We start from the raw sequence: 16,680 nt of genomic DNA on the forward strand, positions 1-16,680 counted from the left end.
TGTTGCGGCTGCAAACTAGTGGCCATTCTAGTTGCCTTGCCAATGGCATGTTGGTTCCTACCTCATGATTTTACTATAAGATCATCATTGCCTAAACCGAGGCACAACTTTTTCGGAGAAGACGTGGCCTCCAATTAAATTTTCTCGTGCTTTGAATGTAGTGTTGTGTTCAAATCGGTAAAATTCCTATCAAGTGTAGAAATTTGTTCTTTTAAATAAACATAGTAGCAACTATTGCTTTGCTTTCATCAAATATGGCATACATGTTCCTTATTAATAAAGAGCGACACCTTGCCAAAGGTATAAAGTGACTTATTTCCTTTCTTAAGTATAGAACTGTTCTTATCAAAGTGAAACATCATAAAAGGCAGTAACATTTCAGCCAAATAAGTGGAAAAAAAAAAAAAGCAATAGCAACTGACTCTCAATATATATGATATCTTTCAGTACTTTAAAGGTGTAGTAAATGTAGCTACAAAGAAAACACCAAGAGCAATAATTTGCAACGACAAGCTTTCAAACGGCACGATGGCAGTTGGCTCTAACAAAGGGCCCCAAATTTCTCATAATGCGGCGAAGAATGTGTTCGATGTCCCGACAACAAAGCGCGTGTAATGACCCGCTCGGTCGTTATTTAACACTTCGCAAACATATACCAAATCGAGGCCTAAGACCTTACAAGATAAGCCCTATGGGGTGTTTAAATGATTAATACTTGGAAAATCAGTTTCGCAAAGAGTTAAAAGTCATGGGCCCGAGCGAGTTTGGTCCGCCGCGACGAAAAGGCGGCGCACAGCGGTCTCGCCGTAGTGAGACTTGGTCCGCCTAGCGGTCTCTCACCATAGCCCCGAGCACGATGTTCGCCGCGACGAGCATCACGGACAAGTGAACGCGTTTTCCTACACTTAGTTATTTCACCCTCCATTTTAATAAAAGACCCTTGAAATTTGTTATTAGGTTTTACATTAAGAAAAACCCTTGACTCCCAAAAAAAGAGGCTCCTCCAACATTCTTCACGTCTTCTCCATCAATTGTCATCTCTCACAGATTTCGGCTACTGGCTAGGAAGGTAAATACTTCAAGGAAGTTTGAATAGCTGCTCTTCATCGAGTTAGGTTACGATTTACTTGAGTTAGACTTTGATTAGTAAGTCGTATATACGTGTGGAATTGACGGGAGAAAGCATGACTAGGTCTTGAGACACGGAGTTTGGATGGATATACATATAGTTTAAGGGAAGCTGTATATATATATATATATATATAGGATAACACTGAGTGTGTAAATGGATACTAAGTTCTAAGGTTTGTTGATGTCTGTGTATTACTGATCGGGAGAGATCACTTGTCGCTATTAAGAAAGGTTACCTTGTAGGTCAGCATAATTATTCCAAGCTATATTTAGTTTCCTCAGTAAATTATTGTGTTATTTACAATATTCGTAGGGTTGTTCAACCTTGCCAATAAGTGGGTTGCATTGGGTGAGTTGAAGCTAAGGCATAATGGTGTTGCCCTCGTCCAGGGCATGTTCCGTAAGATTGAGTTTATTTATTAGCATTGTTGCATATATTTTCTTACATTTATTGAACGCTGCATAGAGCGGAAAGTCTAAGTAAATATTAGTTGTACTACCCAATTTTTTATGGCGAGTTAGGTTGAATCGAGGTACTTCTTGAAAATCGATCATTGATAGTGATGTGACAGTTATGTATATGAAAGGGCACATTTGATAGGGGGTGAGGATGTGACCTAGATTATGGGCACATTTGACAGGAGGTGAGGATGTGACCTAGATTAGGGGCTCGTGATCCAAGGTCAGCTCCGGAGCGAGTGGTACATAGATACCATGGTTCCCCTACAGGTCGTGACTATTGGGCAAAGACACCAATTAACATGTATGTACAGTTTGTGTATTGGAACATTGCATTGCATTACATACCTTCATATGCTCATGTTTACACGCTCTCATTCTACTATAATTGCGGTATCATCCTCGGTGTGTTGACCTATACGAGGAGTTCGATCATGCATGCGGTGTTGGCATAAGAATGAATTCTTTTGAATTCCAGAATTTTTGTGTTATGTCTAATGGATTTAGAGAGTCACAGTGTTTGGTGAAAGAGTGTTGAGTAGGTTTCCATAGATGCATCATACTCTAGCGAGTGAACTGAATAGAAAACTCTATGGCTAATAATCAGAGGGTAGACTTTAATGGAATTGATGAGGTAAAGACTGATTATTTGGCCCTAAAAGAAATACGAAGTAGGACTACACTTTGACTAGTATGGTAGCTGGTGTTATTATGGAAATAAAGGAACCGACACAATATTGCAGCAAGAAGGTAAAGACTATCACCCCCTTGCTTGGAACCAAAAACAAGGATAAAGAACACCAAATAGAGAAAATAACTCTATTGCAAACTAGGGTTTAAGCTCAAAAACGTGAATTCTATATTTACATGTCATGAGAACCCTTTATATAGGCCTAGAGTCTCTTCTTTTATGACTACAAATCCCTATTCTACTCTAGAAAGGAAATAGCTAAAAACAAGGAAAGTAAAATCCCTATTCTACAAGGAAAAGAATAAAGAAAACTGAATCCTACTAGAACTAGGATGAAAGTCCTACCAATGATAGGAAATTAAATCCTAATAAATATAAATCAAGAAACAAGAAACTTATTTAGAAAAGGATTCAAGAAACAAGAATGGGAAATAATCTTCAAACTTAAGCTTCTCGGACTTTTCTTTTTCTTGAATTTCATTTCTTGATTTTCTTGAATTTCTTTATCCTCTTCATCTTTCATCATTAGAGTGCTCAAAGCAAGCCTACGCTCTGTATACATTAGCATGGGATAACATTATAGGATTTCGGTCCTATTATGTTGGCCTTCAGGATCGGAGTAATGATTAACAGGGACAGTCGAGGGCATTTGTATTTCATAGTCAGAGCTGAAATTCTTGGATTTATGAAAGATGAACAACTGTGAAAGCATTTGCCAGGTATGTTTTCATTAATCAAGAATGAAAGTTGGAGGCTCGAAGACGATCAGATACCGTCCTAGTCTCAACCATAAATGATGTCGACCAGGGATCGACGGATGTTGCTTTTAGGACTCCGCTGGCACCTTATAAGAAATCAAAGTTTTTGGATTCCGGGGGGAGTATGGTCGCAAGGCTGAAACTTAAAGGAAATAGCTAAAAATAAGGAAAGTAAAATCTCTATTCTACAAGGAAAAGAATAAAGAAAACTGAATCCTACCAGAACTAGGATAAACGTTCTACTAATGATAGGAAATTAAATCATACTAAAATATAAATCAAGAAACAAGAAACATATTTAGAAAAGGATTCAAGAAACAAGAATGGGAAATAATCTTCAAACTTGAGCTTCTTAGACTTTTCTTTTTCTTGAATTTCAGTCTTGTGTTTCTTGATTTTCTTGGATTTCTTTATCTTCTTCATCTTTCATCAGATATCCAGAAGTTTAATGGTGGCATATTGCAGAGCACCAACAGTACTACTTGTCATGACCCAACCCCGTAGGCCGCGACTAGCGTCCGAGTTGGACACTCGTACCTATCTATCACACAGTACCACATATATTACACAAAAACCGATAAGGTGATAATCCAATTATTTTTAGAAAAATTTGGGCAGAGTTTCCTCTTTTTTTCTTACTATCCCAAAAACCTGCACGCAGGAAATACCAACAAAGGCCACACAAGGCCAGCACATCAAATATATACATATACATGCAAGCCGACAAGGCTGCCACGGCGGGTAATACCGCCCAACATAAAGTTACGAACATATCTGTACAAAAGCGACCATAACCCACATACATGTCTACAGACCTCTAAACAGAACAACAGAATCATATGACGGGACAGGGCCCCGCCGTACCCCTGAATAAATATATACATATGCAACAATAAAGTATATATCAAAATATAGGCTCCGGACAAAGGAGCACTCCCAAATAGCAGAATGGGTGTCCTAGGCAGGTGGATCACCAAGGCGAACCTCTACATGCCGGGCATGAAACGCGACCCCGAAGAAAGGGGGTCAGTACGAAATATGTACTGAGTATGTAAAAGGGAATATAGAATCATAATGATAAAATACAGAAAATAGATATGATATGAAAAATGCCAAAACATTTAGTTAAAAATATAAATCATGCATAGGCTCTTAGAACTATGGTCGCCCGCCTGTCGTTGGCGCCATAACACAGCATCACACCAGAGGATTTCATATCTCCGTAACCGACATATCCCAGAACACACCATAACGCCATAACACAGCATCACACTAAATATAAACGGAACCCGACCCTCTAGTGAGGAGCTCGGTGAACCGTATCACAGCATCACACCGGAATATAACATAATGCGCACGAAACAAAGTCGGCCTGGGACCCGGCGAAGGATGTCGTAGTAGTATGCACGAGCAGAGTCGTGAGTAACCAAATGCATATGAACAAATAAATAAGTAAGTTACCTTTCAAAATTTGATGACCAAGTATGTTTATCGACATTTAAAAATGCATAAACGAGTTTCGGGTCAATCGGAACTAGTATACGAAAGTTACGAGCTTCTGAAATCATTTTTACATGTCCAAACATGTTATGGGATTCAATGGGATAGTTAAAACACCTATCGTTTAGTGGTCGTAACAATAACCAAAGGTTTCCTTAAGTATCCTACAAACTATGTCAAACAGAGCGACGTAGGAAGACCTCGAGATTCGTGGGCCCACCTCGGTAAAGTTGAGGCGGCGCACCCAAACTATGATTATTAGACCTTTTGGGATTATCTATGGAAGTTTTAATGTCATCCGGTTTCATTTGGGCAAGTCATAAGTGTTTATCCAATTGTTACAACAAAACAGGGGGTATTTAATTCAATTCCACTGAATGAAAAAGGGCCGACTTTAGGCTCGGATTCCGAAGAGTAGAGTCGTCCCCAAGGCTCGTATCTTAGCCTAACATACCTAGGACATGCCAAAAGAATGAAAAACAGAGCTTTACATACCTTATTCGCTTCTTAGGCTTGTCCAAACTCAACTCCCGTTTCCTCCAAAATCTGAAATTGGTCACAACTACCAAATGTCATTCGTAAGCCTTAAGAATGCAAGTTGGAAGTAATGCTTGTCTATAGAAATTTCGACAGCATCTCCCCTATAAACGTAACATTTCCGAGAATTCAACTCGGCCAAATCAACAACAGCAACACCAACAATCAAACCAACAACATCAATATTCAATTCAAAACGCATTCTAACATTGAATACTCTTTTCTATATAATTCAACAACATTCATTATTTCCATTCAACTACTTACATTCAAACCAATATCAACGTTTATACATTCAATTACTAATCCAAAACCATTTAAACAACATTCAAAAATGCTTTAAATAATTCACACAACTTTCCAAACAACCCAAACAATACTCCAATCCACCCGAAATCTACCCCAAACCCGAGAGCAACACTAACATATTTCCTTCTTCCGAAACTCATAAACCACATCAACAATCTATATGTTAACAATGTCCTTATCATAAATATTGAATCTATATAAAAATCACATGAACTTTTAAATCAACCCCCGACGATCACCCTTCAATGTGCATCATTAAATCTTCATTTTACATTATAAAATCCACACAACAACAACCAAAACGCTAAGTAGAATTAGCTTAACATGCCTACACCAAAACAACCCCTACACGGCCATTCCTCAACATACATAATCTCATGAGTTTCATTCATTTTCTACACTCTACAACAACACATAAACATGCTAAATACAATTGACTCACCACTCCCCCACACACACACACCTACACGGCCAAACACCCCTACACACGGCCTCATTTTTGCCATGCAATACTTCCATGAATTCATTCATTTCTTCACACTACAACATGCATACATCATTCTTAACATATGAAAACAAGATTAAGTCTTACCTTTTCCCTTCAACTTCACAACTTGCCTAAGGTGTGCTAACGACGAAACGGGTGGCCTATCTTCCCAAACAACTACACCACGTTGAAGAGGGCCCTTGAATTAGTAGGAATACTGGAAGAAATAATTTTTTCCTTGACCAATTCTTGAACTTGGTTTTTCCTCCCTATGGCCGAATCTTCTTCTTCTTCTTCTCTTTTTTTTTTTCTTGTTTTCTTTCTTTGTTTTTCTTAAATGATCTAGTGGATGACCAAGCCCCTCTTTTAATTCATTTATCGCATGATTTAATTCATGTGGGCTTGGGCCAAAAAAAAAAAATTCCATGGCTGGCCACCCTATATTTTTTTGGGCCTTTCAATCTCTTTTTTTTTTTTTTTTCCAAGCCCAATTAATTGCAGGTCGTATCTTGTAAGTCCCGAAACTAATTTCCAAAATTCTCAATTTCGCCCTCGGCCTTCCCCCATATTTCCACATCAGTATTTCATGAACATCACACATGTATTAAATAGAATAAGAACATAGCTTCGTTTCTTTACAAGTCAAATTTATTTCGAATTTTCCGAATGCGCAAAAACACAGGATATAACACTACTATATAAAGTAGCATCCGGAGCAAGCGGTCCATCACATGTGAGTATGGCAGTGGAGTCCGCTAGGGTTTGCAGTGCTTTAGCATCTTGGAGGTGGCTACGGTGGAGAAGATCCTTGATGTATGAAGATTGAGACGAGACAGTAGCAAAGAACCATTGTGATGCAGTACTTCAATCCCAAGAAAAAAACTTAGATTGCCCAAGCCCTTAAGGGAGAAAACAGAGTCCAAAGTGGTGGTGAAGGTGGAGATAAAATTAGCTCGTTACCTGTAAGAATGATATCATCCACGTAGATGAGAAGGTAGGTAATAGAAGAGCCAAGATTGCGAACAAATAAGAATGAGTCAGTATAACAACTCCGAAACTCCTGCTGCATCAGAAAATTTTTCAATTTCATAAACCAAGCACGAGGAGCTTATTTCAAACCATAGAGAGCTTTTCTTAGGCAACAAACATGGTTAGGATGCCGAGAATCAACAAAGCTAAGGGGCTGAGACATGGCCTCACATCATTCAGGAGATAAGCCTACTTGTTTGTAGGTTTTCGGTTCCACAGGAGAAAATAATAAGGAGGTCGGGACAGTAGATAGAAACTTCCTAGGTTTAAGAGAATTAGTTTGGGCTCGGGTAGTCATGGGGTGTATAGAAGTTGAGGATTGGCGGAGGAAGGGAAGGGTAGAAGATGGAAGAGCATACAGTACAGAAGCGTGGCTGGGAAGAGAAGCAGGGGGATTAGGTGGTTCCAAGGACGGAAAATTAGTAGAGAAGAGAGGGGACAAAGATGATGGCGTACTGGATGAGAGAATTGGATTTTCGGGATGGGACGAGGAAGTGGATGAGAGGATAGTAGGTACTGGAGAGGGTTTGGATGAGGGTAATAGAGAGGTGAGAATATCAAGATTGAGAGAGTTGAGAGTGGAAGATGTAGGTTCAGGTAGGGGTGGGCGTTCAGTTTTTTGGTTCGGTTTGGCTATTTCGGGTTCGATTTTTTGAAGGTGGACACCAAACACCGAACCAAACTAGTTCGGTTCGGTTCTTTCGGTTTCGATTTTTTAAAGTTCGGTTCGGTTCGGTTTCGGTTTTTTCAATTCGGTTTTTTTAATATAATATTAGAAGTTATTCCATTGACACTAATTCATATTCTCAAAAGCAATAAAACATAAAATTGATAAATTGAAATCAAAATCAAACAAATAGAATACACAAGAACAGAAAACTATAATCATGACATAGGATTACTAGGTGTTATATACATATCATAAGAATAATTAGGAAAACACATAAAGGACATACATTAATCCTAAAGAGACATCCTAGTTACCTTTCTTTGTTAAGGATATTTGATTTTTTTAATTGAAGTGGAAAATTAGGAATACAAATGCAAAAGAGGACTTATTACAATTGGGTTTTTTTTGCTTTAAATTTAATGGGCCTGGACTATTTTAATTTTTTTGGATAATATTAAATTTCGGTGCGCGTTTGATTTTTCGGTTCGGTTTTATCAAACTTCGGTTCAGCTATTTCGTTTTCGATTTTTTAACGATGGACACCGAACCAAACTAGTTTGGTTCGGTTCGGTTTGTTGAAGTATCGGTTCGGTTCGGTTCGGTTTTTGGTATTTATGCCTTGCCCTAGGTTCAGGTTTGGAACTACTGGTCATTTGTGGAGTAAGGAAAGGTGTCTTCATAAAAAATTACATGACGAACAACGTAAAGACGGCTTGATGAAACATTAAAGCATATGTACTCGGTGTATTTACTACTGTAGCCTAAGAAAACACATGGCAAAGATCGATACTGAAGTTTATGATTGTTGTAGGGTCGTAGAAATAGATAGCATAGACACCCGAAAACTTTAAGTAACGAATAATCAGGACTACGGTTATAGCTGACAGAAAAAGAGATTGAAAATTAAGAAAAGGACTAATCATCCAATTATGAAGATAAGTCGATGTGGAGAAGGCATGTTCCCAAAAATGTAAGGGAAGAGATGAATTTGCAAGAAGAGCAAGTCCCTCTTCAACAATGATGCGGTTACGACATTCGAGAGCGTCGTTTTGTATATGAGTATGAGGGCAAGTGACACGATGAATTATAACTAATTGTTGTACAACGGTAGAAACATTGCGATATTCACCACCCCAATCAGTTTGAATGGATTTAATTTTGCAACTAAATTGAGTTTCCACCATTTTGATAAAATGTTTAAAGATGGTGAACACTTGAGATTTAGAAGACATAAAGAATATCCGTACGAATTTGGAGTCAGGGGCGTATGTAGCACATTGGGTGGGGGTTCAATTGAACCCCAAACTTTCGACACGGAGTATAAATTTATGTGTAAAAATCTATCAAAATTGCAATAATAGTATATTGAACCCTATAACTTTTAAATAAATGGTTTATACGAGAATGTTAAACGGTTAACCTATATTTAAATCACTGAATCCAACATGAAGGTTTGGAGTAATCATCCAAAAATTGAAGTACTTATTTCCATTAACAGAATCAATTGGAGCAGGGCCCTATACATCGGAATAAAATAATTCAAAAGGAAAAGAGCTAGACACGTGAGACGAAGCTAAATGTAGACGACAACTCTTGCCAAGTTGACATGGGCCATAAACTGAGTGGAGTTTATTGCTGGAAACTGGAAGACGAACACTAGAAGCCAAAATTCCATGTTTGAAGAGGAACCGTGACACTCAAAAACGCTCTAGGTTGAGATGAAGGACGAAAGGCAGCAAAGCGATAAAGACCATTTTTAATCATTCCTCGAAGAAGAACCTTTCCCTGTGGATCCTTTACAAGACAACAAGAAGGGTGGAACTCAATTATTACGTTATTATCACAAGTAAATTGGGAAACACTAAGGAGATTGGTTATAATTTGAGGGACAAGTAAGACATTTTTTAATTGAAAGGATCGAGAGGAAGAGGGAATAATAGAAGAACCAATGTGAGTTATAGGGAGTTTAGAACCGTTATCAACAGCAAGCGAGTCATCCTCAAAATAGTATGAGGTGATGGAAAGATTAACAACTTCCGCAGTGACATGATTTGTAGCACCTGAGTCAAGACACCGAGAGGGGTCTAAGACAGCCGTTGAGGAGGTACCGACATTGGCTTGAGGGCGAGACGTATTAGTAGGCGGGTACTAGTTGTTGAACCGATTGTAGCAATTTTTGGCCACATGAACAACTAGGGTGGGCATTCGATTTTTCGGTTCGGTTTTATCAATCTTCGGTTTAGCTATTTCGGGTTCGGTTTTTTGAAGGTAGACACCAAACACCGAACCAAACTGGTTCGATTCGGTTCTTTCGGTTTCGGTTTTATAAAGTTCAGTTCGGCTCGGTTTCAGTTTTTTCAATTCGGTTTTTTTAATATAATATTAGAAGCTATTCCATTGACACTAATTCATATTCTCAAAAGCAATAAAATATAAAACTGATAAATTAAAATCAAAATCAAACAAACAGGATACACAACAACAAAAACTATAATCATGACATAGTATTACTAGGTGTTCTATACATACCGTAAGAATAATTAAGAAAACACATAAGGGACATACATTAATCCTAAAGAGACATCTTAGTTACCTTTCTTTGTTAAGGATATTTGATTTTTTCAATTGAAGTGGAAAATTAGGGATACAAATGCAAAATAAGACTTATTACAATTGGGTTTTTTCTTTTTAAACTTAACGGGCCTGGACTATTTTAATTTTTTTTTTTGGGTAATGTATTAAATTTGATGCTTGGCGTTTCGCTTTTCTGTTGCTTTTATCAAACTTGATTAGCTTATTTCTATTTTCGAATTTTTGACGATGGACACCAAACACCGGAAGCCGAATTCTAGTTTTTTTCGATTTTCGGTATTTATGCCCAGCCCTATGACCAAGTTTCTCACGGATTTGGCAAAGTGATCGATTTGATGGTCGTCTATTGTCATTGCGCTTGGGATTGCGCTGGGCTTGACTTGTCGTTGAATTGGAGTTGTAAGAAGGCCGAGACTGAAATCCTTGACGATTGGCTATATTAGCCGAGAGAGTGACATGGGCAGATTCACTGTAAGTTTTTGTTCTTCTTGTAGGAGAAGACCAAGAAGTTCCTCACAAGTGACGGGAGGGGTGCGGAGGTTGATGGCCGTGCGAAAAGGGCCATAAGCTGGATCAAGTCCATATAGGATATAGTTCACCAGTTTAGAATTCGTGGCAGGTTAAAGGGCCATAGCAAGATTGTTGGCTATAGTACGTTTGCGTTGAACATACTCCATGATGGAAAGGCAACCCTTGGTCATTGTTTGTAGCTGGAGACGCAAAGTCATCACCCGAGCAAGGGATTGTGTTTGAAAGATATGATGAAGGCTAGTCCAAGCCTTGGCCGTGGTTCGAGACTGGCTAATGTGTCCAAGGATGGAAGGGTCAATAGTTGTTTTGATCCAAAGGAGGATAACTCTGTCATGAGATTTCCAAGTTTCATATTCCAGATTGGGAACATGAGTTTGATTTGTGGAGGGGTTACCGGTTGAAGGCGATACAACGGTGGGTGTGGGCATTTGGGTGGAGTTAAGATATTTCTCCCAGTTAAACACCTCAAGAGCAGATGTTATTGTGTTTTCCCATAGGAGATAGTTATCTTGGTTAAGTGTGAAATTCAGATGAGGTAAGGAAACTTTGTTGTTTGATCCTTCTGATAGTGCCACAAGTAGATTGTTGGCTGAAGAGGATTGTGTTCAAGAGGCTGTTTGGGAAGCCATAGGGACGGGGGGGGGGGGGGGGGAGCAGGAATCGAACACTGCACTGATACCAACTTAAAGAAGGAGATTTGATAATGACTTAAATTGAGAGTATTTGCTATTCATGTATGTATAGTATTTACATCAGGTTTGAATTACATGAGATAACTTTTATATGAGAATAAATCTCCTAAACACTAGCTAACTAATATTCAAAAGATAATTCAAAATATGATATTAAGATTACAGTTGTTCATCCTTAATAATGAGAGAAAATGAAAGAACACTTCACGCCCCTTTTGTCCATAAATCTTCTTTCAAAAATTTGGGATAATATTTGGTATTATTTGAAATAAGTGTGTTCATACTAAAGTGGCCCATTATTTTAATTATAAATTTGAAATATAGAACTTGACGTTTGAAAAACAGGTTTTATTAGTTTATCAAGTTTTCACTCACAAAATTTTAGTTGTATTTTCTTGTGTTAAAACGCAACTTAATTTTCCAATATCCCTTTTCACCTTAACTTCAAATACTACAATTTTCAAATATTAACCAATTCGTGTTCAAACGCCTGCTTCATTTACGAGAAGATATATATATATATATATATGAAGTGAATCATCCAAACAGATTTAGGTATCCCTTTTAGATGCTAACTCGTCCAACGACCAGGTAAACCGAATACACTGACTTATAGTTTGGAGGAAGAGAAAAATACACACACAAAAATAAAAAAAAAGGAGCTCCATCCGTTCCAATTAGTTGAAGGAATTCAGAGTATGATTTTCAAAACATCTATTTCTTATGTGAATCATAGATTTTTTGACTTTTTAAGAAAGACATTTATATACTACTTAAAATTATATGAAAAGTAATATGGATAAACATAGTAAATAATTTAAATATTTTAAGAAGTTTGAAAAAATTATTGTCAGATATTTATCTGACTTCCCAAATAGTCTCACACAAAATGAAATAAAAAAAAATATCTAGTGCAAATAGCGATTTTGGATACTGTGAATAAATATAATTAACCTTCAATTAATATAAACATGCAATTTTGATCCCTCAAACTAACGGAAGTTAAAAATTTAATGGAATCATTAATTAAAAATAACTAAGAAAAGATAAAAAATAAAAAATAAAAATTTAAAAACATGGCTTCTCAAGATCTCCAACTCTTTTAATTAATGACTAGCTGGGCAAGCACGGACCCAACAACTTTAATGCACAAACTTGACTCAACACCACTTTCATAAAAAATAATGGGAAAAAAACTTAACTATTCAAAAATATAAAAATATTTACAAAATGTTAGCAGAAATATTTAGTTAACATTTAGTAGCAATTGAAAGAGTTAGAAAGCATGACAAATTATTCTTCATTACAGCTAGCACTAACAAACCTATTGATTATATTCCTATTTTTTTGCTCAAAAGTATCTCCTCTCACCACAATATTACTCTCCGTTACGGCTAGCACTAACAAACCTACTGATTTTGTTCATATTTTTTTGCTCAAAATTATCTCCTCTCAACACAATTATGTTATGCCTTCGTCTCCCTTATAGAAAACTGACTTTCCATATATGGTATTTATACCATAATTTGCCGTGGTATGCTTTAGATATAAAAGTTATATCTTACATAATATTTATATTTTAATTTAAAAAAATCATAAAAATGTACTTTTGATATAGCAAATTTATGCCATGAATATACAATGTAACCTTTATATCCTATAAAATTGTACTAGAAATATAACAATAATTTGAATTGTCATATACTGTATTTATACCATAAAATACATGGTATATTTATGGTATAAAAAATTTATACCATAAAAATACATGGTATATTTTAGATATAAAATTTATATACCATGCGCGCGCGCGTAGGTATAGAATTTATATACGATGCGCGCACGCGCGCGCGCGCACATATATGTATATACACCATAAAATACATGGTATATTTTAGATATAAAATTTATATAAGACGCGCGCGCGCGCACACACACACACATATATATATATATGTGTGTGTGTGTGTGTGTGTGTTTGTGTGTGTAAAAAAGGTTTAAAATACATTTGATATAACAAAGTTATACCACGAATATATTCCAATAAATTTATACAAAAATATATAACAATAATTTGACTTTTGACATTTTTCCAAGACTATTAGTACCACATAAATATATCCTCACTTGACAACTCTTTGAAGCATAAATAACTAGAAGCTATATTTAATTCATCTTCCCTTAAATAAAAGAAAATATACAAGGGAAAAATATGGTAGAGTCCAATATAAAAGGAAAAGGAATGGAATGACATTTTTTGTCTTGCAGTCTGAAAACTATGATAAATCAAGCCATGACTGAACAACAAGAATCTGATAAGAATGGAAAAATGATGTATCAATTGAAGAAGGGGGAGATTATAAGTAATAGAGTGTCTCTGTTAGAAGAAAGAGAAATAGAGAAATGAGAACACAAATAAAGATAAAGAATAAGAAAATAAATGTAATCCCTCATTTAGTGGGATAACTTTTAACGTGAATCCCTAGTTTAGTGGAACAAATGACCGTACTTAAATATGCAATGAAGTAGCCAAGATGTGTTATTTTTGAAGAGTTTGAAAAGTTATGCTAATTATGTGCCCAAGTTTAGAAATGTGACAAACCATGTTGGGAATAATTAAATGCAATACTATATGTAATGTTACAATAAGACATCACATTTGGTACCAAAAAAGAAATAAGCTTTCTTGTTATAAAAGACCAGACTCGACAGAGAAAAAGAAGAAACACACATAGCTCTCAATAATGGAAACTTAAACAAACTACACTGAATTTAATTAGTAAAACTTGGCAGAGTTGAAGGATAAAGGGTGTATAGATGAGATAATTTTCTCAGCGTCCAAAGGTCTTCCTCCATTGATCAAACAATCATCAACAAACAGCCTCTTCAAAGTTGTTGGATGCACTAAATTTGCTGATCAATGCACCACAGTGGTGATGAATATTTGAGGCACCACAATTTGAAGAACACGTGTTTACAATTTCAACAGTATATTGCGGAATCCGATGGGGGTTTGATTTGCCTTGTGCAATGCTTATATCTTTGCCTGTGCAAATCACTCTCATAACTGCCAAAATAGAAAGAGTTAAAGTTGGTAATTATTTCCTTTGGATATTGTATAGAAGCAAGAATCTGAAGTTTATGAGTTACTATATCGACAATTCGATATTATGTTTATATACAACAATAATCGGGTTCATTGTTGATGACTGACCTATTGGAGCACTTAGTACCTGTCCGGTCTTCAATGACAGAAGCAACAACCTGTCAGTCACTCCCCCCAAAAGTCTCCACAGCAGCGCAGAATATAGTATCCTTTTCCTCTGTTCATTCCCGCCTAATGATTGAAGCTTTCAAACTCCTCTGATAATGTGATAAGCACTGAAATGGAGTCCTACATACTCATTATGATGCAGAAATATCAATCCAGTTACTCATTCCCTTCCGCTGGACAGCATGCAATAGGTTCTTTTCCTCTAACAAATCGCATCCTTCATGTTTGATTAAGGGGTCTTCCCAGTTCAATCACCTGAAGGAATTTAAGAGAGAGGGTACGTGACCATTACTCTGAATTAATGATGAAACGAAGATCAATTTCAAAGCACTACCGCTAAACTAATGTGCAACAGAAGCACCACAAAGAAGGTAATTTGGTATCCCCATTAATGCACACATCAATCTTGGGACTTGCTGCAGCCAAACCTTTGTTTCAGGAACAGGGAGACGACACAAGATTATTTAAGGTAATTAAGATCCGACTGTAGTATGACTTCTACCAATACTAATACTACATTTAAGCATATGTGATATATGCTCATTCTGTTGTGCTTTTTTAACATGCTTATGAAAATATCAGTAGTTGCAATGAAGAATGGAAAGGCATTTTCAGTAATTAGATCGGGTACCTCATCACATGAATACTGCAGCATGACATTTGCCTCGAACCTGCACGAAATCAGAGTCTTCAATTCCAGTAGGAAACAAAAGAGGTTTTAATACAACAAGGGTATAATATAGCTCTATTTTATAGTATTTGCAAAAATGACAGGAGAATGGTGCCCTTCCAGGAACAATCTAGAGTTGTGCAAAAATGACAGGGGAATGGTGCCCTTCCAGGAACAATCTAAAATTGTAGCTATTAAAACATCAGCACTTTCTTTTCTCTACCAGAAGACTTAGTGAGAACCTGCAAATATATTCATCTGCATATGTCGTCAATCTTTATATAAATTATTCTCGAGGATGTAGAATACTCACTCTGTGTCAAAGCATTTGATCATGTTCCACTGTCCTCGCGAAAATGGCTTTACGTTATGCTGCAAGCAAAAGCAATAATATTAAGAATGCACTTGAAAGACAGGTACTTCAATGTTAAGCCCACTGGAGACACGCTATTCTTTTTGGGTTCATTTACCCCCTCTAAACGTTCAAGCATTCTTTTTACATTCTCTCAACTTTTTGCTCTAGATAAAGCAACTTTACAAGTAAGCTTTTAAATGGATATGTCAAAAAGATACATGCTTACTCTACACCAACAAAGTAATTTTTTTTAGTCATTGCAAACAACCCAGATGCACAAAGCTACAATCATTGTATTCTAACTGATCCAAAAAGAAAAAAGCTACAATCTTTGTATTCTGTTTCAAAACCTATAATCTTCTTTGTTCACCAGCTTCCCCAGAATTATCCAAAACTCAATAAGGAAGAAAAAAGAGATCTTAAACTATAACTAGTAATAGAAACAAAATAAGGGAAAAAGAAGTTTTCCAGAGCCTTCTTTATAATCAAACTAGTTGCAGTATGTGCGCCCCAGAATTTTCTTAATAGATACGTATTATTTTGACACTACACCAATAGAACATCCAAAATCGCTAAAATGGGCTACCAAGATTTTCATTCATTAACCCAATAGTAGAAATAACTCATCCTAAAAACTCCATTTACAAAACAAAACAACATAGATAACTTTTTATCCACCAAAGTTACCTTTTACTCAACAAAAAAAAAAAAAAAGATAACTTTTTATCCACCAATAACCATGACTTCAGCAAGAAACAAGTAATTCTAGAAAAAACAAATCGAAAAAGACGCAAAAAATTGATATGAACGGAAAGAATTCAAAGTTGATGGCATTCAAATCAACAGCAGAATCACCGTCTTGGCCATTCTTCTTTATGATTGCTCGAATTACCGGCTTAATCCTCTTCCATTTCGTTGGTGTTCAGTATCCGGTTTAGATGGTACGATATAATAGACGTGTTCTATGGAGAGGAAAAAAAGTACACGTGATTTAG

This window comes from Lycium ferocissimum, chromosome 6 (assembly GCF_029784015.1).
Source record: "Lycium ferocissimum isolate CSIRO_LF1 chromosome 6, AGI_CSIRO_Lferr_CH_V1, whole genome shotgun sequence".
NCBI lineage: Eukaryota > Viridiplantae > Streptophyta > Magnoliopsida > Solanales > Solanaceae > Lycium > Lycium ferocissimum.